Consider the following 24,329-nt stretch of genomic DNA (forward strand, 5'->3'; position numbering starts at 1 on the left):
GCTCTGAATCTCTTCTCTGCCCAACCTGTAGCTGTGCCTGGGATTGCTCCGACCCGGGTGTAGAACCTTGCACTTGGCATGGTTAAACTTCATGAGGTTGGCATCAGCCCACCTCACAACACAAGGAATACACCTTATAGCACAGCACCCTTTCCAGGAGTCATTACTTGTACCTCTATTTCCCTAAGCTGTGACTGTCCACAAAGCAAAGCCTGCCACAGCTCGGGGTGTCCTCTCTCTACCTCTCTCTTTCTCTTGTTACACTGCTGTCTTCAGTAAGGCTGAATGCCCTCTTGTGTGCTGATTGCAAATGCCCCATGCTTTGCCCTATAAAAGAGAGGTGCCCTAATCAAACTAATCTTCACAAAGCCATGCTTTCTTCTTTATGTCCTTTAAGAATCATTTCTGCTCTGCCATGTCCAGCCAAGTTGACAACCTTGCACTTCTCCTGTGATACAGAACAATTTCTAAATAGAAACATCTACCTTGTGAAACTGTATGATCTCCTTGCCATAACCCTTATTGTTCAATTCCCCTGCTGCCTTTTCCTCCTTCAGGGTCTTTCAGCATATGATTCTAGGAGTAAATAATCTCTCTTTTATTTTTTTTCTTCTGTTCTGTTTTTAGATCCAATTGCTGTCAAAGCTGTAGTTCAGGATATGGAACTTCTCTGGCTGGACATCACACAGCAAGAAACAGTTGCGTTGGAATTGCGTTTTCAGTTTAGTAATTCTAATATAATGCCTTACTTTTTCATCTGCCATGTAGCTACTGAAGTAAGGAAAAGTTGTTCACTTTTTATTAAACAGAAATATTGTTAAGCCGTATTAAGTAAGGCAGGCCGTGCCACCACCACCATATTTCTTTCTTCCTAGTCCCAACTCCTTACCTCACAGTGTGAGCACTGATGGGCTGCATCGCTGTGGCAGTGCCCAGCAGTGCTATTGGTCCTCTCAGGCAATTGGCGTGCACAAGGAGTCCTCGTGTCCTCCGATGTATGGACATTATACATGGGCAGTGAAACCAGGCTCAGGTTTAGGGCTTCTCACAAGCTCTAATGACTTCAAAGAATTTGCATCCACTTGGCTAAAACAGTGGCTGAGGGCGGCTGAATGAATGTAAATGAGGCAACTCCTCATTCTGTATTTCTTTATCTGAGGAGCAGTTTATAAATTCCAGGTAAGTATCTCTTTCTACCAGCTTTGCACAGTTCTGCTCTCTCAGGGTGAATAAATTTTTTTGATGGGCGAGTTAAATCGTAATTATTTTTTTCATTATCACTGTTATCTGTATAAATGGCAGAGGTGTAGGGTTTTTTGCCCAAGCTTTTAAATTTTCATGACAATTTTACTAAGCTGTTTTATACGTTATTAAGCACACCTGTGATTTGTTTCAACCTATACCTTAATGTGATGTTTTAAGTGAGTGTTCCCAGAAGAGGGCAAAGGGAACCTATACGTGGGGGACCCAGCTGCAGCCTCGGGCTTCTCTGGGTGCTGCAGTGGGGCCCATGGTCAGTGACGGTCGAGGTGCCTGAAGTACATTGTTCTGCCACTAAGGTTTTCTTTTGAGACTCTTCTGAAAATCCCAGCCTAACGGATTAACTGTGTTGATCATTCCTGAGGATCAGGACCCTGTTCTGTAAGCTAAAAAGCAATGCTTTTGTAAACATGGGTTCTGTGCACGGGGAAAGGAAAGGTTACAGATTGAAGCCCGTGTTTACCCAAACACAGAAATAATTCCTTCTTGTGGCCATTTCTAAAAAACACAGTCAGTGCTTGTACTTATTTTTTGAACAAGACTTTTCAAAGTGGTTTTACAGGAAGCTGGCCTTTGTAAGCCATTGACAGAGAGCAGGGACACCAGGATTTCAGCACAGCTCACATGATAATGTTTAAGGGCGGGAGGAGCTGAATGCGGCCCTTCTACTGAGTGAGTCTGTTCTCATGGTATTACAGTGCTCCCCAAAGTGCATTGGCCATAGTTCTTGGTAAAAATTACTGGTTTCTGTAATGTGCATTGAAATTTGCCTGACCAAATCCCAGACTGTATGGTTGTCTGCTGCCAGTTTGTAGCAGCTGTAGATCTGCCTCTCTCAACTGGTACAACCAACTTTCCAAATGCTGGTTAGTGCTCAGACTGTAACTAATGTACAGTGGAGTTTGCAAGTATCTAATTTTCTCTCATTTGCAAAGCAAACTCTCTGTCAACAAATTTACATTTCTGCTTTCCTGAATTTACCTCCCATCATAAATTTGTTTTTTTAACTACTGTCTTGTAAAAAATTATCATCTTTCATGTACAAGTCACTGCTCCCTTCCCTTCTTCCCAGCTCTCAGATTTCACACAGAGGACCAAATCCTGAACATTTCTCTCAACTCTTGCTGAAGTTAATGGGAGCTTTTCTTGCCCAAAAGACATTTCTGAAATGTTCAGGGACTTCAACATTAGCTCGGAGTAGCCTTCTGAGGGCAGGAAGATGCATCACACTGGAGGCAGGTTCTGGCCTCCTACTCTAACTGGTTACATTTCCACTCTAAATATAGAATATTCCCCTTTCTCACCCAGAGGATTGTTTAATTTCCACCACATTTCTCTTCCCAGTGTATTTTTGTACTAGCCACTCAACACGTGTTTGTTACTGCTTCTTTACAAAAATGACAGTTATCTATCAGGCTCTTCCCCTCCCCTTCACCTCAATAATTTCTTGTTTTTCTGATAAGGAATTTCAGGCAGAAAGGTTTTTTCTGCTGCTTTTATGCTGTACGCTATGGTGTGTCCGCCAGGCCCTTCAGATCTAAAGCGCACCATTAGAAAAACCTAACACTCCATATCCCAAATGGGTCACTTCCCAAGTCTAGTGCTGAAATCCTTTTAGCTAATACTGTTCAGGTGACTTAGTACTAAATTATATTTTAGAAAGATATGGTCTGCCCTTTACTTTTTCATGGGGCTACCATTCAGTCAATTTTAAAGCTGTAATTCTTTTTCAGGGTTGCCATGGAAACAGGTTAGTGTTCCACTGCTGCCTTGTGAAAACGAGAAGAGTGCTCATACATCATTTTACTGCTCCTGGGTCGTTATGCAGTGTGGCTGTTCCCGGCTTCTCCTCCTCTCCTGCTATGCGCACGTAGGCAGGGGCAGAGCCTCATGCTGGTTTAGCTCTTCTAGCACCGTGAGTCAATTAGCTCAACTGAAGTAATACTTGAAATACGCATGCTCCGTTTGTTCCTTGCTCCTTGTGCTGTTAGTGCCAACCTTAATATGCACCAGTTAGGGAATTCTGGGCCTTTGAAGAACAGCTTTCCTGAAACCTGGGCTTTATAGCCTGTAGTGCAAGGACTGTACTTCATTCCGAGGTTACGTCCATGTGTGCAATATTGGGGTTAATACCTGATTCCTAGAAGGCATTATTTAGGCCTCAGCATAAACAATGTGCCTTACAGATAGCTACAAGCACATCAGCAGAAGATAAGCCATAAGCCATGGAGGAAAATAACTTGTTGGACATTGTAACAACATTTTAGAGTGATCAAAATTAGTAGTCTTTCCTTTACCTTTCAAAATCGCTCTGGCTGTGCTTTAAGTTAGAAGCCTTACCAAACCCAAAACATAACAAAGGAAACCCCTCAGGTACCTCCATATACAAATATGTCAGACAGTATTTGTAGTCTCTATATACATTTTAGAAAGATATCTAGGAATAAATATATATGTAAAACTAAATAGGCAATCCTGATACTCCATTCACATTCTTATACCCTGCCTAATACCACAGCATTTAGATACTTAAGTAATGTGGTTAACACCAACCACATTTTAAAACTGTGCAAGGGGGTATTTTGGAAATTGGGTATTTATGATTTCTTAAAATATACTACTGTAAAATTTTGTTGGGGAAGGCAGGGTCAAAAAAAAGGCTGTTTTTGCTTTAGGAGCTCATGCCACAGTTCTGAGATTTCTGAAAGATCGGTCTTTTCCCAGGAAGCATCCAAGAACATATTTGATTAAAATCTGTCTAATGTATGGCTGAAACTCTTGTGCCATTTACAAACATAAGAATTATATGGGGTACAGTTGTGATGATACTCTAGTGCTGCTTAGGACTGTAACTAAGTGTAAGTGTAAGGTTTATTTAAAGCGAAAAGAGGCACATTTAAAGACCAGGCTTCAAAGCACTGTTGAAGGTAGATAACAAACACAGCCAGATAACATTTCTTCCTGTACCTCTGAGGTGAAACACCATCAATGAGATGCATTAAGATTTTTGTCCTGCCATTAAGTTGGTGGCTTTCATGACAGGCTGAGAAAGTTAGGGCTGTTCAGCCTGGAGAAGAGAAGGCTGTGTGGAGACCTCATAGCAGCCTTCCAGTATCTGAAGGGGGCCTGTAGGGATGCTGGTGATGGACTCTTCATTAGGGACTGTAGTGATAGGACAAAGGGTAATGGGTTAAAACTTAAACAGGGGAAGATTAGATTGGATATAAGGAAGAAATTATTTACTATAAGGGTGCTGAGGCACTGGAATGGGTTGCCCAGGGAGCTTGTGAATGCTCCATCCCTGGTGGTGTTCAAGGCCAGGTTGGACAGAGCCTTGGGTGATATGGTTTAGTGTGAGGTGTCCCTGCTCATGGCAGGGGGGTTGGAAATGGATGATCTTAAGGTCCTTTCCAACCCTAACTATTCTATGATTCTATTCCACTGGCTAGTGAAGTGAACTGCTTTAGCAAGTGATCTCACTGCTTTGCATAAAAGTAATTAAGGAGTGAAAGGCATGGTGTGGACACAGGACCTGTGTGTGCTGCAGCACAACAGCAAAGCTCTACCAGGTAAACATGTGGCTTAGATGAAGATGGTGCTTCTTGCTCTTTTCTTTTTAAATTTGTGTGTCACTGGGACCTGGATCTTGCTTGCTGTAACTCACATAGAATTGAAGTCAAGGAACTTTTTCTCCTGGAAAACATTTTTTTCATTATTTCAGCAGTTTCTTCCATGCTTAAAATCTTTGTGGGACTTTTTCAGCAGTAGTTGTGCACTCAGATGTGGCCAATAAACGTGCCTGCCTTCTTGCTGTCAGGGTGTGTTCAGTCAAACAAAGAGCAGTGTTTTGTCAGGCGTTGGGAAGTTACACCTGGATGGGAGCACTTCCACTCCCTGTTGTACAGCCACCAGGACCTACATCCCTGCTGTCCTGGCAGCAGCCTGCTGACAGCACAGGCGCATGGGGACAACAGCGGTTTGCATTCCTCCACCTTCAATCTGTCATGAGCTCTAGGAGGAGCAATAACAGTCTCAGGTCAAAAGTGAGCCTTGACATGGCAGATTATTTCTCTTTTCTGACCATCTTCCTCCAGATTTGGTGATCAATCACAGTGATTCCCCAGAGTACCAACCCCTCGATCACCAGCTCATGGGCACTGGAAGCCAGGTGTTAGATTTTGTTTAATGTTTTATTGTCCAAACGGGACTTGGACCCAGGAAGGTAGAGCAAGGCTGCATGCACAACAGCCAGGCAGCAGAAGAGCTTGGAGTGGAGCACTGCCAGTCCATCCAAGCTGCAAAATGAAGTTTGCCTGCTTCTAGGAGTAAACTTGACCCTTATAGAAAGTGATTACCTTCATTTTATGATTGTAATGTACTAATAGCAACTCTTGGTATAACCTGCAGGGCTGGAAATAATGAGGGAACTGAATACAATACTCCTAGGGCATGGGCTTAAAGTGATAACTATTCAAGCATAGCCTTTGACTAATGCAGTTGCTCTTGCACATCAAATAATGTCAGAAATGCCACACTCCATATGAAAGGGCTATAAAACTTCATTGTGATCCTTCAGCCCAGAAATCCATGTTCAAAAGGCTAAAAAGCGTTTCAATCTGCTATATTACATATAGGGAAATGGGCACAGGAATAGAAGATACTCTGGGTCACCTGCATTACATTAGAGATGTGTTCTCCCTGGTCAGTGTTGTTACAATACCACATCCACACACATTGCTTTTTTTGTTCCTACAATTTTGTTTTGAAATATTCTATTAGCCAGAAAAGGCTACTGGAGGGCAGCCAACAGAGTGATACCTAGACAACAGCATGGATTCCTCCTACAGTGTTTTGGATCTTTCAAGCCAAGCAAGACATCTTGCATCAGTGAGTCTGATCCATGATGAGTTTGGCCATGCTGGCAGCCAGGATAGCAACAGCTGAAGAAAATGCAAACACAAGCATATCCTGCCCAGCAAAGGACTAGGATATCAGAATGAGTCCTCAGCAGTGGCTCTTGCAAGGGAAAAAACCTACTTTTGTTGTGCTTTCTGGAACAATTCCTGTGATAATGATGGTGTAGCAAAAACAGAAAAAAAACTCCATTTCAAACACTGGCACGACAGCATGCATGCTTGCCTGGAGCTTGAGCTTGTAGCACAGAAAGCAAAGCAGCTCCCAACTATGCTGGCTGATCGAGCAGGTGCCTCTGAGGGCATGTTGGCCAGACAGTGAGTTCAACAAGACATAATAGCCTCTATTCCGGGTATATGCTATTGAATTCAGTTAGACTGCAAGATGGTGGGGTTTATCTTTTATTAAAAAAAAACCTATTCTGGTCTCATAGATGCTAATCGGCAAAATAAAACCATTTACAGTTCAGGTAAATGAATGTTCATGTTTGCCAAAACTCAAAGATGCCTATCAATCAGTCCAAAATAAATAGAGTCTTTTTATTTCATTACATTCAGGCAAGCTGTTGTTTGCGAGCTTGCTGCCACTGCAAAAGCAGCACTTCCCTAAATGATGTTAGAGCACATTCAGTCCTAGTCTGGCAGGCACCTTGCTCTTGCACAAAGCTCTTCCTGTACCCATACAGCACCGCCCTCGTGGGAGCTCAGCTCAGATGAACTCTGCTGGAGCAAGTAAAAATCATTCCGTAAGACTAAATCTACTCCCTGTCAGGGTTTCTCAGAAGTACAGTAGCATTTTCTAAACCACCACAATTTGCCAGCAGTTGCAGTGTATCTTAAATACCCAGTTTTCCCTAAGTATGAAATAGGTATGTTCTTATTCTACCTTCATTCCTGACTTTTGTTGACTTGTTAGCGCCTTTTGTCCTATTCAATGCATCCAGTTCAGCAACACCCCAAGTAGTTAAGCCCCAAATGTTACTTATTTACCCTCCAAGGATGTTTTACAGTAACTTAAAATTAAAAAAACCACAACCGTTTGCTCCTCTCTGAAAGTTGTTGTCTAATGCAAACAATCCTTAACCTCTTCTTCCCTCCCCAGATAGGTATCTACAGTTTGCTGCAGTTCTGGCTTCTGCTATTGTCAGTAAACATCATGGCCTACTATATCACTGTTGCTCAGAGGCATTTCCCAGCCCTTTTCACACTCAACAGGATGCAGGCAGAGGGTTCCTCAGCTTGTCTGAAGAGTCTGCTGCTGCCTCTCATGGTCTGCTGCTGCCACAAGAGCTCAAAGCCACATTGACTGTCTCACCTATTGCTTATCTGATGTGATGGGGATTCTTCCTGCTCTTCACAGGAGCAGATGATGGGCAGGACCCCTTGCCCATGGCAGAGCTGGTCCCTGGACCCTGCTGTCACAAGCACCAGCTTTGCCCTACAGTGGTTTCTACAGGACTGGTGGCATGCAGAAATGGATACTGTGGCCTGATGGGCTTTACTTTGGGGCATTTGATCTAAGCACTAGCAAAACATGAAAAAAAACCCTACTGATGCATGGGGTTTTTTTCTTTCTCTGACGTGTTTCAATGCTGGCTTTTGTTGTTTTAGGAGTTATTTGTTGCAAAATAAACATTTCACAAGAGTGATAAAAAAAAAACAAAACAACAACAAACAACCCCACAAAAACAACCCCAACGACATTTTAGCACCCAGTCACGTCATTCCATCCCCAAACTGGATGGTCACCCGTGCTGGCAGACCTTCCACCCTCCTCTTCCCTGCGTCCCATTCTTGATGGGAAATACTGTCATTTTGCAAGACATTTTCAGCTTGATGACCCTCTGACAATATACCAGGTCCTTAAGCTTTCTCCATTCTTCTCTGTCCAGTCCTGGGAGAAGGGCCAGGTGCTGCAAGGAGCTGCCATCCAGTACCTGTGGGGATCCAGTGGGTGTCATCAGTTTGTTGGAGTCCAAATCTTGGTTTCATCTTTCACTCTACATTTTTATCCTGGATGATATTCAGTACTGAGACAATCACTTGCTCACATATTTATTACTGTTGGCTCTTCCGTTACATAAACCACCTAAATTTTGGTGTTATCTTCTAACATATACGGAGATACCAGCTGAGGACAAAAATGTTCTGGGCAACTCTTCAAAGCAGTGGCAAGGCTTCTTTGTGGCAGCAAAGGCTTTCCCTCTTACAGTGTCCACTGTCTGCGTAATACTAATGAAGATTTATTTTACCAATTATACTTACTAGCAGTAAGTATACTTACTAGTAAGTATACTTACTAGCAAATGAAATACAAAGACCAAGTGAAATATGCTAAGTGGTATATTTCAGGGTCTGTTCTTTTCTGAATCCTGAGCATGGGCAGTATACTGAGTAAAAGTCATGCTTGTCCAACACTTGCTGGAGTTTACAGTAGACCTATGCTGCATAAGATTAGATAGATAGATAGATCGATCGATAGATGATAGATAGATAGATAGATAGATAGATAGATAGATAGATGATAGACTTGGTAAAGTTTTCAGAATGAAATAAAACCAAAGGCTGCAAACAGAAATCTCATTTCTCTCTAGGGTAGTGGGGTGAAACCATCTAGGTGATCCCATCCCATGTATTGATATACTTTCTCATCTGAAGAGCTGCTAAGGTACAAGTAAGGGTCAAAAGCTCTTGCAACATCTGACTTTCAAAGACTGGGTTTTGTTATTGCTGGGTTCTTCTACTGTTGTTGTTGTCTTGGCATGCAGAAGGTACCATGGCAGAGCAGGGTCCCCCTGGGGACAGTTGCTTTGGAGGCACAGCCAGTGCTGTAACCAGCACAACTTGGGTGTTGCATTGCCAGGCTGCATAAAACTGCCACCAAGCATGTGGAGCCAGCATGGTGGAGAAGAGTAAGCCTTTCCTCTCAAAGGATCATGTTTAGGCAATAATAAATCTTAAAACCCCAGTAAGGGAAAAACTATTAGCAACATGATTGACTAGAAGGCTGCAGCCAGATAATATTCAAAGCATCCAACCTGGGCCACTGACTGGAAAAATAATAGCCATATACCCTATGAAAACAGAAACTATGCAGTAGAAAGCATCTTTATTCGCTGTGTGATTCTATTTTCCACTGACTTTTCTTGTATACCATCAAATATGTACGGGTTTGTAAAAAATTAGTGTGTGTCTATACAGACATTTACATAAAAATGCCTCATTTTAAGAAAAAAATCATTGCAGACAGTTACTGGACTGAGTGCAGTCATTAAGCATTATAGACTGATAGCTTATTGTTCACTTATGTGATAATTTTACTTCCAATTATATCTGGGTAATGAATAAAGACAGTTAAGACTTTAACCTATTTTCAGAAACCAGAGTTCTATCAACATGCAGTTATTTATGCTAATGAAAATAATGATCCTTTTATAGTGCTTGTCACTGAAATGGAATGATGTCCTGCCAACTGTGCGTGTTTGCCAGTGGCTACAAATTAATCAGCTAAACTGGAGTGGTAATTGGAGCAAAGACAAGTCAAGGGGCAGCAAGGCCAGCTCTGGCAGAAAAGCTTTTGAAGATGAATACCCTGTTCAGCACACAAAACAAAAGAACTTGTTTATATAATGCTGTTATTTAATTAAATTTAAGCAGCTGTTTTCATCAAAAGGTCGCTGAAGATGAATATGGAAGGTGATGGGCAGGGGAATCAAAATGCGCTGATGATTGTGTTATACTGGATTACACTGTACATTTCCCTCACACCTGGTTAATGACATGGTTTCATATAGCTCCTGATTACAGCAGACAGACACCAGACTGTAACTCCAGCACAGAATGCCCACAAGGACCCTGTTTGGAGATGCTGGCTTCAGAGGTCAGTGTTTCACTGAGCACATACAAAGCTCTGACTTGATGGTCCACATGTGCCTGCCCATGACATATGTCCCCATGCCTGGACACTGAGCAGACAGGGGACATCCTCAGCATCCTGCCTTGGTTCATTTTGGCTTCCTGCTGTAGGGGTGGAATACAGGAAGTACTTGTGCCTTGCTTTGCTCAAACAGCCCTTTTTTTTTTTTTTCTCTTCTCCATCTTCCTTTTTTTCAGCCTCCTTCTTGCCCCTTTCTCTGCTGAGGTTTTTTATTTTATCTTGTAGGCACAACTAGTAATTGCTTTGAGCAAGACATGTAACTAAGCAGCAGTCTGCGCTGAACATTTCTTGCCCATCAGTGGTGGATTCTTCCTGACAACTGCAGCACTGTGGCTGGGGAGAAGCTTGCAGTGCATCCTGATGGTCCCACAACATGCTACAGAAGAGGGATAAGTAAAACTTGAAGTCATTCTCCACGGGCTGAAAAACCTTTCTGCTCCCCTTGATGCTGATCCAATCTGGAAGGTTCTTCCTGTTCCCTGCCCCTCAGCCTACCCCAATCTTGGGTGAAGACTAAAACAATCATATGGAGGTTTTCCTTAGCTGAGGGCTCAGAAGCTGTAGTTGGTTGGATAGGAAGGAGCAGCCATGGATGCGAGCCTGGAAGTGTCATAGGAATAGCAGGAAATTGATAATTATTCATGTATATGACATTTTAAAACACACTTTTAACCTCCACGGTTGCAAAGGAAAAAGTGGAAAGCATGACACTAGTCCGTAAGGCAGAGAAAAAAGTAAGCCAGGCTTTTCCCTTCCCCGAGTGCCCCATGATTCTCTGCACTGACCTTGTGTTAACACAAAATTCAGAGTTCTGCCCACAGAGGAGTTTGGGATGTGAATGCTGAAGCCTTACCTTGGTTTTTGGTCCAGTCTCGAATGAGCTCAGATCTCATTGGTAGCCGCAAACTCCCTGCCTTGAGAGACACAAAGAGCAAGGAGCTTTGCTAATGCCTGTCTTGGGCACATTTAGTAAACACTAAAGGAGTTTTCAAAGGCACATTTTGTTGAAGAGTCTGGTTTTGAAATTATGAGAACCTTAAGCATTTTTGCAGTATTAATGAACTGAAGGAGATGGTGCTCATGACAGTGATACTGTGGTGCAGTTCTCTGCTTTTCTTCCCAGTAGTGCCTGTCGGTGCCCCACATCTGCAGCTTGCTGTGCCATGCACTGATGGAGCTGCTGTTTGGTGTGCAGTGCCTGCATCCATGTGTTGGGAGGCTCAGCCTACTTTGCAGCCAGATGAGGGGGCTTAGGCAAAAACGGGCTTTTATTCTGTTGTTCAAAATAAAGTGTCTTTTACCCTTTCAAAGTCAAACTCTGAACATTAGGTAGAATACGCTTGTGAGGTGGGCTGATGCCAACCTCATGAAGTTTAACCATGAAAAGTGCAAGGTCCTACACCTGGGTCGGAGCAATCCCAGACACAGCTACAGGTTGGGCAGAGAAGAGATTCAGAGCAGCCCTGTGGAGAAGGACTTGGGGGTGCTGGTCAATGAGAAAATGAACATGAGACAGCAGTGTGCGCTTGCAGCCCAGAAAGCCAACCGTATCCTGGGCTGCATCAAAAGAAGTGCGACCAGCAGGTCGAAGGAGGTGATCCTGCCCCTCTGCTCTCGTGAGACCTCACCTGGAGTATTGTGTGCAGTTGTGGTGTCCTCAACATAAAAAGGACATGGATCTGTTGGAACAAGTCCAGAGGAGGGCCACGAGAATGATCAGGGGACTGGAGCACCTCGCGTATGAAGACAGGCTAAGAAAGTTGGGGCTGTTCAGCCTGGAGAAGAGAAGGCTGCGTGGAGACCTCATAGCAGCCTTCCAGTATCTGAAGAGGGGATATAGAGATGCTGGGGAGGGACTCTTCATTAGGGACTGTAGTGGTAGGACAAGGGGTAATGGGTTAAAACTTAAACAGGGGAAGTTTAGATTGGATATAAGGAGGAAATTCTTTCCTGTTAGGGTGGTGAGGCACTGGAATGGGTTGTCCAGGGAGCTTGTGAATGCTCCATCCCTGGCAGTGTTCAAGGCCAAGTTGGACAGAGCCTTGGGTGATATGGTTTAGTGCAAGGTGTCCCTGCCCATGGCAGGGCGGTTGGAACTTGATAATCTTAAGGTCCTTTCCAATCCTAACTATTCTATGATTCTATGATCAATAATAATTAATAAACACGTCAAAACATGTTATGGGAGTATTTCATTTGGACTTCCATCTTTTATTTTGTTCAGCCTCAAAGGAGATTTCCTTCATGACAGATGCAGAAGCTTTTTGCTTAAAGATGAAAAAAATAAACTTCCAGTTTTAAATTTTCCAACGAAATGTATTACAAGCAATTCACCTACTGCGAATCATGTACCCATTTCCCTGTGGCAAACACAGAACACTTACCTGACAATAAACTTCGCCTGTCACAGCCTCAACAGGAGCTTTGTCGTTCACCCCTATGTGAGAACTTTCTGTAGCCCTTGCAAGAGAGCACTGCTGTGCATTGTTGAAGGCAGAGACCACACTGCATCCCAGGAGACACCAAAGTCAGTCCGTTGTGAATATCTTTGTTTAATAGCTCAGCAATTTTGATCTGTGCTGGAGGGGAACAAGATGGGAAAAGGTGCTTTGCAGCACTATTTAAAGACTGCTTAACGCACTATTGACAAGTCACTTTTTATCGGAGCGTCTTTATGCTGTTAGAGCCCAAATCCTATTCCTCTTGGTGCACAAAACCACTTCCAATCTAAGAGGGCATTTTGTGATCCTTAAATTTAATTGCGAGCCCCCAGTGTCTTAGGATGGAGACCAGTGGGTATCCTGCAGCCCTGTGCTCAGCAGCAGCAGGTGAGATGCTGTTGTCCTTTGTGCCAGTGAAGGTGAACTCCTGTAGGATCAGGCCTTATTTGAGTAAAGCAGTGTAGCGTATCACATTAAATTGGCACCCCTGCCTGCTCCTGTGGGCTTGGCGCTGTGGAGTTTTCAATAAAATGTGAATAATTATTTTATAAGGTGTATAAAGAGCTTATTCAAGGCACATGCTCATTAAGCTCTTTCAGTCGTCATTAACATCAACCCCTAAAGGACAACAATGGTAATAATGCAGTATGGGGCTGAAAACTGTGGCATTTAATAAGAGAGCACCGTGGAGTGATTTAAAAGCACTAAGCCTCTCCTGCAGCTTTCTGCTAGGGTTAGGAGAATGTGAATTCTTGGAATTAGTTAATAATTCTTCTATTACACTTGGACTAATCTGGAAGGTGGGTACTTAATTGGAATGAATTTAGCATTCGAGATTGATTTTATAGTGATGCATGAGAATGAGTCGTCATTCTAGATCAAAACTTAGAGAGAAAGGAAAAGATGCTCTGTTTCAAACAGCAGCACAAGGCACCCTCACACAAGGGTTCTCTAGTGGTTCTTCAGCTGCAGAGGGGCTGGGAGTAGCACTGCACTCTATGGGAAGGGTTAACCCAGAGGAGTGAGCAGGGACCTCCAAGGGTCACTACACCCAGGGACTGGTGTGCTCCTGTTTGTTCTGCACCACAGCAGCAGAACAAATCAGATCTAATAGACTGTTCTAGATTTGCACTGCAATACCTGGGACCAAATTTGATCCTTTAGGCTGCAGCATCATGGTGGTCCCCAAATCATCATGGCTCAGTGTTGCCACTGCCGTCCCCTGTGAGCAGAGACCAGTATGAGGTCATGGATCTTTTCCTTCTACCAGTCTGGAGCTGCTCTCTCGACTTGGTCTCCTCTGTCTTTCCTGCAGGGCATCAGGGCTGCAATATCCCCTAGACCAACCTGTTCTCACCCACGTGATCCTCTGCATTCAATGAAAAAACATAATTCTTCCCTGGCCCTCTGTGAGCAGTAAGATTTTGTGAAGGGTATCAGTGAATCATGTACTTCCAAGGAAAAGCAAAATATGCACTCATCATTTGCAGCGTTGCAGCCAGAACAGCCCATCACTGTACCTGCTGCTCTGCACCTCCACTCTGCCCCCATCTGAGCTACTGTCTGTGCAGGCAAGTTTGTTAGCTCAGGCAGACCTACAGGAAACTGTGCCCTTGCAAGGGAGAAATGCTCTGTCTGTGTAAGAGCTGATCTTCAGGCCTGATGTGATGCTGCGTACAGTGAGAGAGCTAACCTCTGCACCACAGGTTTGACCATTACCTGAAAAGCAGAGGCCAAGGGGCAGTGCTCATTTTGCAGGGGCAGCACCCTGTGTACGGCAAGTTTAACAGCAGCATGGAAATGTTCACAGAAAGATAAGGAAGGAATGGGGAGGCAAAGGAGGGCCGTTGGAAGTGGTTGTAGCTGACAGTTGAGCCAGAGTACAATATGAAAACCATGGTATCAAACCCTGCTCCTGTGCTGATCCTGTGGGTGGTGTCCTCCCTACCAGCACCTCCAGCACCACCTAAGAGACCTGCAGACTCCGGCACCTTGGCACTTGCTGCCTTCTCTCCCATCAGGATCAGCAACAAAGCTCCCTCTGGGCATTATAGAAAGGTGGCTGCTAATGAGCACACAGCCCTGAAAATAAGGGGCTGGACTAATAACAAAGGTAGGAAGAAACATACACCTTCCTCCGCTCTAGTAGTGCTAGGAAACCTTTTTCACGCGATGGATAGGTGTCATCCACAAGGGCTGCTGGAGCCCAGATGGAAAAGCAGCACTATCCCCCCAACTGTCTAATCTCATCCCCAGCCTCAGCTCCCTACTCAGCAGAGCCTGTGCACAAGAGCCGTTCATCAAGCTGAAGAGCCAGCTTGCAGTGCCAAAGGAGAGGCTGGCAAGAGTTGTGTAAGGATTAAATTCAGTGATGGGAGGGGACAAGTAATGAGGGTTAGAAGTTGAACCAATGGGTCTCTACGCATTTGGCTGCTCCAAGGTCAGATTCTCTTTTTTTTTTTTTTTTATTTCCTCCAGTATCTTTAATATCCTCCTTCCTCTCTGACACAAATCATTGATCCCTGCTCAGCTGCTCAGCTCCTGTATGATTTTAGAGCAGAGCTGAAGGCTACAAGGTTACTGAACAACAAGCAGAACCTGCTTTATTGCCAAGTATTTAATATCCTGTTTCAAGCAATGGAAGCTTAGAGAAAAAGTATGGCATGATCCTTCTCCCAGCGTATCCACTGTGCCTCTAGCATAATAAGGTGAGGAGAGGTGGGAGGTTCAGAGCCATTAAATAAGGAGACATCGTTTCATATGAGTCCCTTTTTCCAATAAATCTGCACATGAAAAGACAGTCACACTCAAAACAAGGCCAAAACTGTTTGCATGGTTATGCCCATCACTCCCAGTGTTACCACTTGCTCATTTCTTGCATATGTGCAGTATTGTATGGCAGTAAGAGCAATGGGACAAAGAACTAGTTTCAGAGTTGTCTACAAAATGCCTAAAAACTTGGACCACTATAAAAAACAAGTATTTATTTATAAATAATTTGTGTGAAAAGAGGAGTGTTTTTTTCTTTTTTTTTTTTTTCCTAATAACTGATGCTGGTTTTAAACCTTTTGTTTATATTTTTGTTCAGCTCTTTGCCCAAAAATGGATTTATTTTCTGACCGAAATGACTCCTCATCTGCAAAACATTCGGTCCAGCTTTCAGGAAAGTCTTTTGCTTGTGACCTTCAAAACAGAGTCATGTTGTCCAAAAATTATTTTGATCCTCTTGCTTCTAGGGTACATGTAGATTTGCCCTATGGAAAGCTGTGTATATTGAATATTCACCGTAGCCTCACGCTGTGTACCATCATTACAACAACATCCACAAAATCTATTGTGATCAGAGTGTTCTGGGACAGGGGTTTGTAAGGATCCAAGTGAAAAGCTGCCTTTGTCAGAGAGCACATAGCTTGAGGAACAGACATTTAAAGATGACTGTGGAGGAAATCTTGTAGTGCCATAAATCTGCAGCAGCTCATGATCGCAATAGCTCGATTCATGGTGTGATGCCTCTCAGGGTACTCCTACTCTGCTGCCCGCTGGTGCCACGGCAGCACGGATGGACCCCTCACCCTTTACACGCTGCAGTCCCCCTGTGCCAGTGCTTCCCAGCAGTTCTGCAGCACCAATCGGGCTGCCCATCCTGCAGCAGCCATGTGTCCAGGCTGGCTCTGTCCCCATCACTCCCCACATGTGGCTTTGGCACACCTCACTTTTGAGAAGTCCACAGCCTCATGCTTGTTAGAATCATTCCCCAAGTTATTTCCCCGTGTGTAGGGACTGGATATGGCTCTGGTTCAACAAGGTATTTAACCATCTGCTGAATTAATCAGTTCCCTCAGCCGGAATGTGCAGAGAAAACAGCCTGAGCACTCAACGCACTCCACAACAACTAACAGCAAACCTTTCCCAAGCAGAGAACGTGCCAACCTCAAAATGGATTTTTTGTCACCTCCGTGGCAGCCACCTGGTCAGCAGGGAAGTCCCAGGTCACACAGCTCTCAGCAGCACTGCCACCTCTTTGGTTGAAGCTGCAGACTGGTTTTAGCTCTGGAAAGCTGCCTGTCACTGGTTCAGCCAAGATGGTTGTCACTGCACCTGAATCACAGCCCACCGCATCACTGCAGACTCCTCCACAGCCTACTTCTGCTCAGCTGGGAAATTTTTCTACAGCTGAAAAAAAAGTCTTATTTTGAATAGCAGGTCAATTGATATTCAAAACAAAGATACGCTGTAGTTTGTTGGAGCTAAATGCTAAAGATATATTTCCAGCTTACCGTTTTCTGTTCTTAGGGTGTTCATTTGTGGACAGGCCATTATGTACCGTATTTAGCAGTAAAAGTGAATTTGAAAAAATTACATTTTAAAGTAAAATGTGGTGAAATTTATTTACCTAGAGAAACATTTGTGTAGCTATATACTGACAGGAAAGGGAGATCACTTGTGTGAGTGAAAAGTATGCATGAGTAAAACCAACCAGCACTGAATAACTTGTATATATGTATACATAGAAATCCAAGGAACAAAGACATTCAGGCTGAAACCAATGCATGTATGTTTGCTTCTATTTACACTGTATTTGGAAAATATCATTTTTTAACAAAAGACAACTCGAGAGACAGAGGTGTGTGTGTATATATATATATATATGCCTGCACACAGGACAGATGACAAAATGTCACAAATTGACTTTGCCACTAAAGAAAAATCCTCACATATTTAATGCTGAGTGGTTTTCATTGCCCTTTGTTGGAGAGATCTTTTTCTGGTCATAAAACTCTTGTTTTAGCCATCTCAGTCACTAACAGATGTCTATAAAATGGGACAGTGTTTCTCCTGTTAACACTTTAAACACATATAGGCAGCCACCACTGAGAGAGATGTTCTGTAAAAGCTGGATTCAGATGTTAAATCTTTTCTCAGATCCTGAGCTCCTCTAAAATCAGATCATACTCTATGGCTTAACATTAGGACTCCGTCAGATCCTGAGGCTGAATGCACTAGAAAACCATGCAAGAACTGGAGACAACTGTTAGAGCAAATTTGTAAGCAAATTACCAAGCTGTGCCCTAGACAAGCATCTTTGGTTCATCTCTCTGTGCAGCAGGGGAGCAGCAGTTAAAACAGCAGCAGCACTTCATGGGTTAAACTGAAGACTCCTAAAGACTGTGCCATGCAAATGCTGATGTACCTGAATAGCTTCAGTAAACTGAATTAAACTACTGACAGGTGTGGTTGCAAGAACAAGGTCTGCAGCTAATGCCCAGGCAACAGCAAGAGAACTAGGTAAAACCATGCCTGCCTATGGTTTTACATGGTAACTGCTCAGGGCTTGTAATTCAGATACAACCAGAAGCCTTTAAAGTCTTACACAATTTTGCAAACAAAATTAGCCGCTTCAGAGTTGTTCAAATAACACAAGGAAATGTGAGTGGCTCAGGGGTAGGACATGCTGCTCACCTCGGCATTGCAGGCAACAGATCAGGCAACCTGTGTGCCCCAGTGATCCTTGATGTGGGGCAGGCTTGGCACTGCAAACTCCAAGTTCTAATCAGTTTGGCACTTGTATTTAGTTTGGTCTATTTTGGGGTTCTTCAGTTTTTCAGGTCCACCTTTAAAGAAAGAACTGTTTTCAGAGAATCAGTTAGTTCTCATTGTCAGTGAACAATACATTATAAATCATCCCTTGTTTTCCACCAGAGTCCCCATTTGTTTCTTAGGACATAAGTCCTTTGAGCTTGGACACCCTTGCAGTTCTCCCAGCAAACACACAACCAACACCCCAGCTGGCAGCTTATGTAAACCAAAGCTGAGCTCTGGGCACACTGCTGACCAAACTGGATGCTTGTATGTACAGGTAAGTACCATTTCCTCACTCCTGAGGCTCCAGGGTGCAAGGAGCACCAGCTGAAAATGGAATGCCTGCCTCAGACCTTCACTGTCTGTTAGTTACATGGGAAAAATTGCCTTGTTTAGTCCATTTTTCAAAGCAAACTAATATACGGAAACCAAAAAGAATTTCCTTTAGGTTATAAATATCCTTGGGCAAAGAGCACAAGGAGCTCCATGCCATGCATGATGTCCCAATAAACTGTTCAATTACAGATAGTAAATAATAACAGAATCATAAATAAAAAACATATAAACCCACACTGACTGCAGAAATATTTGTATATTGTCATACTTAAATGGAGCTTAGTCCAGCTTGCCATGGCAGATGAGCAGTTCTTAGGGAGCTTTTTAGGGCTGTTGGGAGCTAGAAGGTCAAGTTTCTTTTAGATCTGGACATCCTAATTTAATTCCAACTAATGCCTCCTGTATGAATAATTCAGTAGTATTTCTCAGTTTGGAACTAAACTTCTCAGAGAATTTAGTAAGTGTGAGTGTTGCTGCAGTAAACATATGCCGATTATTTTTTTAGAAGCTAGAAAATGAGGTTATTCCCCAAAAAGTGGGTAAAATAATTAAAATGTAAATTGAAATAAATTATTCACACTACTAAATTTAAATAAATGACTCAAACACCTAAACTCAATTAAGGCATGTTGTTAGTTATAATACTCGGTATTGTATAGCAGATGCACAAAGCCAAGAACTGGCACCAAAAAAGTGTTCAATGTGCATGAATGTTTTATAGGTAACAGAGTGTATACCCTAAGGGCCTTGAATATTACATTAAATTATACATTTATAATAAAGAAAATATAAATGAATATGGAACAAATGTCGACTTTCAGCTTAAAACACCAAATACTTCTTTCAAGAGCGAGCTTTACCATTGCATAACAGTTGCAATATTATCTTGTTTAATGGCTTAAACACTGTTGTCAGCTAAATAGCTGTGTGTGTATGCACGAGAAGGCATAAGTGCCATTGGCAACTGTTGTGTAGTGTTATGGAAACCATTCTAAAATAAGACTACATTTACTGTCACTTCAAACTTTTAAAATTTTAATAGAAATACCATATTCAGCAGAGGAGCCTTATTAATTTGCTGTAACTTTTCTTTCTTTTTATGGCTCACTTGCAATCACAAAAGCAAGCTACTGTCAAAACCTAGATATGGGGACAGAATATTCCTAACTCTATAATGGGTGCCTAGTGTCGGGAGGAGGACTGAGGGGGAGGAATCTGGCAAGTACTCAGGGTATTTTCTTTGCCATGGTTTTATAAAATACGGTATCGCATGTGGAAAGTTCATGTATATATAGTACTTAAGCCTACAGCCTAAGCTCCAAAATAGGAGGAGTTCTTTGTTTCTTTTTTTGGATGAAGAGGGGGAAGAGCAGCTGTAAAGAAGTTTTGTTAAGGTACTTGACATACCGTGCCATCAGTTCTATTTGGATTCACAGCCTGCCTTCAGACTTTCTGTGGGATGGGAAGTCTGAGCTGTCCCTGTGCAAGGGCGCTTTGCCCATGCTGGCTGTTCTGCTTGTCTACGTTGCTGTTCAACTGCTGGAGATACACACATAAAGTACTTTCAGAGACAGAGGTGATTCTACACTGGGAAAGAACTTCTGGGAGACTTTTTCCTCTGATCAGGTTTAAAGTTAAGATGTAAGCCAGATCTGGTCTTCTGCAAAGCAAGAGAACAGATACTGACCTCAGCCCTCATTGGACCCATTAACCACCTAGCGAAGGTGCTGCACATGGACCATTTTCAGTTACAGCACCTAGGAGTAAAGATCCAAATCCACAAGTACAAGTGAGGAAAACAGTATGCAGACATTTCAGTCCAGGAAACCAAACTAAATAGGGCATTGTTTTGAGAGCACAACATTAGTCTTTAAGGAGAGGGAGCAGTGAGGAGTATCGGCTCGTTCTCTCCCTTGAACTGAAACAGCAAGCAGCCTGAACCTGCTCCACAGACACCAGTACTGAAAGCAGCTTGTTCCCTCAGCCAGGAGCTGAGTGAATAGGGGTGCTGCAAAGAAACTTGCAAAATGCAGCATACTAAGCTCTGATCCTTTGCCTCCAACATCAGCACAGGCTTGGAGCCAGCTCAGCACAGAATTCACTGGGGAGAACTTCCCCTTAACACTAGCAACTTTGGGGGAGAGCCCACAGGATCTGAACGATGCCTTCGTAAACCATACAGGCCCCATCTGATGGGTGGTAAGAAGAAGGTTAACAGTCTTCGCCTTTGCAGAGGACAGCTCACAGCAGCCTGTCCTTGTTTTGGGACTGCCAAGGAATCCTGCCATAGGGGAAGGAGGAGGAAGGGGGTATTTGTGCCCAAGCCCAGCTGGAGTGAGTTGCCATATCCCACAGGGAGCTGTAAAACTCCTCTGGTGAGGCTGGCATTTCTCCTGGTTTAACTCAGCAGCCAGGTCTTTCCTGTAAGAAAGATGAGGAACCTTTATCAGAAAGGAAGACTTGAGTGCCAGGAGTGAATGAATCTCTTTCATGGTGATTTTTGCTTATCTTTAATGTGCTCTTGAATAAATGGGACATACCTACACCAAGGACCAGTCTTGACTTCACTATTGATATACGAGTGGTAATAATCCAGCTGTATGCAAGCAAAATGCAGTCTGAACCAGTACAGTACACAGGGGGGCCTAAAGAAAGTTGGCTTTATGAAGCAAAACACCACTATAAGAAAAATCAATTAGAAAAAGGAAGTAAGACAGAAAATATGAGAGCTTTGTAAGAACTACTTAAGGATATCTTACTTTAACAGGAGTAAGGAGGTTGGATCAGTGTAAAAACACAACAGAAGCTCAGCACAATAAATCAAAAACCTCCACAGCAGGAAGGGAATGCAGCCATAAAAGTAAGTCTTGCCAATAAGGAGGTAATAAATGAATTTGATAGGAAAAGGGGACAGATAATTACGACAAAAATGTACAGTTGAGATCATTGATAAGAAAGCAGTTTTAGCAAAACATTTCTGGAGTGAAAAAACCAAAACCTTGGAACAGACCGATAGCTCTGTTCCCAAACAGAAACAACACATATTTCTTTTTTATTTAGTAACAATGCAAAAGAATTCAATAAAGATGTCTGTTCTGTACTGGGGAGGAAGGATGATGTATTTGTTATATGATTATGATAATATACTTTCTATTCCTACTGTAACTAAAGAGGATATTAATCAACAGCTACTGTAGTTAGACATACTTAAATCAGAAGTTCTGGGTAATTTGCATTGAGGAATTTTGAAGCAGCTGGCTGAGAAGCTTTTTTGGCAGCTGATGTTGATTTTTCAGTAACCCGTGGACAGGGGAGAGTTCCAGAAAACTTAAAGAATGCGAGCTCTTTTTAGTCCATCACAAAGTAGGGACAGGATGGCTGGGGTAACAGAGGCTGTCAGGCTGACATCAGGCTGGGAAAACAAAGGAAATCCTCATATTTAATTCAATTAAGAGAGGCTATAAGGTGCATGCTACTGCTCATGCTGATCAACAAAGTATGGAAAACAGATCTTCTTGAAGTAACTTTAACCTTTTAGAGAGATTATTAACCTGGTTGATATAGGAAGAGCATTTCATAAATATACTTCAGCTTCAGGAATACGTTGCTATACAGCTGGCAAAATAAAACTATGAACTTAGTTTTAAAGAAAATAAATCAATAGGTGTACTAAAAGGTCAAACAGAATAGAAAGATACACAGTAACTTGGCTACAGAGTATATAACTGGAAAGGTAAAAGCCACAAGAAAGCAGGAACCTCTGCTGCACAAAGTAATCTATGGCAGAACCCAAATTCCCTCAACTTTAAGCAACCCAAACCGTGTATATTCCAGACGTATATTTCAAGTTGCTAACATTGACACTTCCTAAGCAGAACAATTTAATGAAGGTTGTGATAGTTTTCATCACTAGGAATCTTTATATTAAAGGTGGATATTTATTCCATCTGAGGCTACAGTTCCACTATCACTACTGGAAGTTAATAAAGCAGACAAAATATTTCAAGACCAGCAGGAAGCGTAGTTTGCCCCTGTGGCTCTGGATGCTCTGTTGGGTTACAACATGTATATTACACTTGGAGACCCTCACCTCTCCCAGCTTTCTCTTCTAATTGCTTTTTTCCAGCATGTGGCATTGACTTTTGCAATAATACCCTAAAAAGTTTATTTATAATGTACTAAAAGATGCAATCTTTTGTAGCTGAACCAAGTCTACAGTAGCAGCATTTTGGGTGATGAAACTGCAGTGCTCCAAGCTTTGCAAGTCATGCTTTACTTGGCTTGGGGGGGTTTTATTTGAACTTAAATAGATCTTATTTATTTTACATCAAAGAACAGTGGAAGCAGAAGTGACTAATTTGATTGCTCTTGCAGAAGCTATTCACCCCCCTCCTAGAAATTAATGTTCTCCAGTGTTATTTATGTCAATGTTCTCCAGAGATACAAATTTCAGCCAGCCGTACAAAATCAAACTTCTTTCCCAGGTGAATTTCACTGTATCAAACTGTGACTCTTAAATAGTAAATAGATGCTGAGCATATGAGCTTTAGGGACAAATCAGCTGACCTTTAATGATTCTTTAAGCCTGTCCCTCATTTTCCATCAATAGCATATTTATTGATCACAGAGCTGGCTAGTGCTGCATTCCTCTGGAGAAATTCAGTATCAGAAAGGCTAAGAAAAATCTTTAAAGTGCACAGCTTAATTCCCTGGTCTGTTGTCATCAAAACTGAACCTCTGAAACTGCACTTTACTAACTAAGAAGGAGTCTCTTCCCTTGACCCTAATGTCTTGGTATTGCCACTTTGGCTTCCAAAGTAAAATCTTACCTTCTTTTTAAACCTGTGTGTATGCAGGTGACCCAGTGTGACTCCCCAAACTCACATCACTGGGAGCTAGGATGCATCAGTTCTTCATGAACTTTCACTGGAGATTAATCTATGAATTATGTCATCTGAGAAGACTTCAGTGAGAATGTCACTACTGTGATGCCTCCCATGAAGGCAGCTGCCAAATGAAAGAAATAAGGAATAATAATAAGGCATAAGAACCATCTTGTATTTTTCCCTCCAATTACTTGGTCTGTCTGCATGCATATCAGGTGTAATATACCATTATTGCAGAAGAGTTTGAGAGCCCTCTGGCAGTAATTACCATGTTAGGAACAAGCTGAGAAGGGGTCACAAATTAAATAGAAAACCTGCTGACCCTGGCCTATCGTGCCAAGGCTCAACATACCATTCTGGTGCATAAGTACTACAAGAGGCAATCACCCAACACACTCACATTGCAGTGCAGGATGGTGAAAATATGGAGAGCTGAATTCCCAAGCAGCTCCATCACTCAGTGATCTTAAAGGTCTTTTCAACCTCAGTGATTCTATTCTATGATTTTTGAACACACACACGTTCACTTTAGATGTTAAGTATTCAAATGAGTAAGAAAAACCTGTATTTGCAGCATGCATTTCATATACAGCTCCTGCTGAACACACATACAAAGTGTATGCAGTACGTCATACGCCATGTTCAGTGTATGTGTACTGAATTTTGCCTCTTTTGCTAATGCTTAAACTCTGTTGCCTCATGATGTATTGCAATAGTACATCACTGGAGTGATGACAATCTGATGGTGTATTACCATCATTTATTACTGGAATATCATCACTGGCATTATTGCAATGTATCACCACAGCAGCAGCCAGCGGGAATATAGCTGCAAGAGAGCCGTGTTATACATTTTACTAATTCCTAATTGATAGCTGTAGAATTAGTATGACAAGGAATCAGCATATACCCTGCTTTCCTCTCATTCACATACTTGCACCATGAACTGGCATGCGTTGTTTACTATTTTCAGCAC

General features: G+C 42.6%; 1 long non-coding RNA gene across 5 annotated transcripts; it reads right to left on the reverse strand.

The window, feature by feature from the left end:
* Positions 1-246: 246 nt before the first annotated feature.
* LOC133214880 (uncharacterized) lies at positions 247-23,460 on the reverse strand. 5 transcript variants are annotated; one of them, XR_009726257.1, is made up of 5 exons: positions 23,297-23,460; positions 21,675-21,879; positions 18,012-18,163; positions 16,482-16,724; positions 247-327 (listed from the first exon to the last, which is right to left on the reverse strand). It is a non-coding gene; the product is annotated as an uncharacterized LOC133214880 (long non-coding RNA). The 5 variants fall into 5 exon arrangements; XR_009726256.1 differs by lacking the exon at positions 247-327 and adding an exon at positions 9,814-10,710; XR_009726255.1 differs by lacking the exon at positions 247-327 and adding an exon at positions 12,301-12,689.
* Positions 23,461-24,329: the final 869 nt, after the last annotated feature.

The sequence above is a fragment of the Neopsephotus bourkii genome, unplaced genomic scaffold (genome assembly GCF_033783945.1).
Source record: "Neopsephotus bourkii isolate Nb327-2 ecotype Australia unplaced genomic scaffold, CSIRO-AGI_Nbou_v1 NB_940, whole genome shotgun sequence".
Classification (NCBI taxonomy): domain Eukaryota; kingdom Metazoa; phylum Chordata; class Aves; order Psittaciformes; family Psittacidae; genus Neopsephotus; species Neopsephotus bourkii.